Source organism: Phyllobates terribilis, unplaced genomic scaffold (assembly GCF_046119375.1).
Source record: "Phyllobates terribilis strain yellow unplaced genomic scaffold, ASM4611937v1 Scaffold_1042__1_contigs__length_457206, whole genome shotgun sequence".
Lineage (NCBI taxonomy): Eukaryota > Metazoa > Chordata > Amphibia > Anura > Dendrobatidae > Phyllobates > Phyllobates terribilis.
The window spans coordinates 1,285-2,731 of NW_027363802.1; the positions used below are offsets into that span (position 1 = coordinate 1,285).

A 1,447-nucleotide genomic window follows, 5' to 3' on the forward strand; every position below is an offset into this window, starting at 1 on the left:
TTTCTGCTATGCACAATAAACTTCTGCAGATCTGCAGGTGCAACTTGCTTTGTTAGCGCAGTAGGTAGTGCGTCAGTCTCGTAATCTGAAGGTTGTGAGTTTGAGCCTCACACGGGGCACTGTTCCCTCCTTTTCTCGAGAGATTTTGTCACCAACTTAGAACTTTTCCATTCAATTCTACAACGTTTTCCATTAGAAAGGAAATGGGAATCCAAATAACTTACAGGACCCATGAGTTGTTGAGTCTCTTGACACTTTGGTGTAAAAAGGGGTGGTTGAGAATGAGTTGAGCTACGAATCCAAATTGAATCTTGCGTGAAGGGTCAGAATGAAGTGCCAAAACGCGGGCGTTCAGCATTTTTGCCTGAAAAAAACAAATCCTACCTGAAATACGTTTGTTTTAAAAACACACGTCAGTCTTTGAATGTTGGCAACGGTGTAGAAAAGGATGCGTTTCCATACCGGGAGTCGAACCCAGGCCACCTGGGTGAAAACCAGGAATCCTAAGCGCTAGACCATACGGGAGAAGATGTACTGCCAGCTCACTTACAATATGAAAAAAAAGAGGTGTACTGCTTTGCACAAGCAACTTCCGCAGATTATTGCATGCATCTTGCCTCGTTAGCGCAGCAGGTAGCGCGTCAGTCTCGTAATCTGAAGGTCGTGAGTTCGATTCTCACATGGGGCACTGGTACCTTGTTTCCGTAACTGATTTTGCCACTATCTTGGCTAGAGAGTCACAGCTCTTTTCCATTCAGTAACAAAACATCACCAATTGATGGAAGGGGAGCTCCAATGACAGACAGGGATAAAGGCTTGTTGAGTCCCTTAACACCCAGGAATTAAAAGTGAGAGATATGAATGGTTTGAGATATGACATCAAATAAGCTTTTGTGCAAATAAATATCCAAAAAATCTGGTGGTCTGCATTTTTGGCAGCAAAGAGCAGTTCCAACCTAAACTGATTCTGTCTGCAAGGCACGTGTCGGCTTTGGAATGTGGACACTAGTCCCAAAAAAAAGTCTCTCCCATAGCAGGAATTGAACCAGTCAACCAGGAATACTAACTAAGTCTTTCTCCACATGGTGTAAGCAGTACAGTAAACAGCAAGACAGGTGTAAAAAAAAAAAAAAAAAAAAAAGAGTGTTTTGCTTTGAATACAAAACATAAACATTACAAGAGCTAAAACACGCTACATGGTCAAGGTTTTTGGCACGTCAGTTGAATAATTTGAAGATCATGAGTTTTTTGCTCACAAGTGCCATCCTCCTTTTCTCAAGAGATTTTGTCACTAACTCTGAACTTTCCAATTCAGTTCTAAACTGTTTCCGATTAGAAAGAACATGGGAGCCCTAATGACTGACAGGACACATGGCTTGTTGAGTCCCTTGACACTTTTGTGCAAAACTGTGTAGTTGAAAAAGGCTTAAGCTATGAAACAAAAGGA

At 41.8% G+C, this 1,447-nt stretch overlaps 1 non-coding gene across 1 annotated transcript; it reads left to right on the plus strand.

Moving 5' to 3' along the window:
* Nucleotides 1–615: 615 nt before the first annotated feature.
* Nucleotides 616–688, plus strand: TRNAT-CGU (transfer RNA threonine (anticodon CGU)). Its single transcript has one exon. It is a non-coding gene; the product is annotated as a tRNA-Thr (tRNA).
* The last annotated feature ends 759 nt before the right edge of the window (nt 689–1,447 follow it).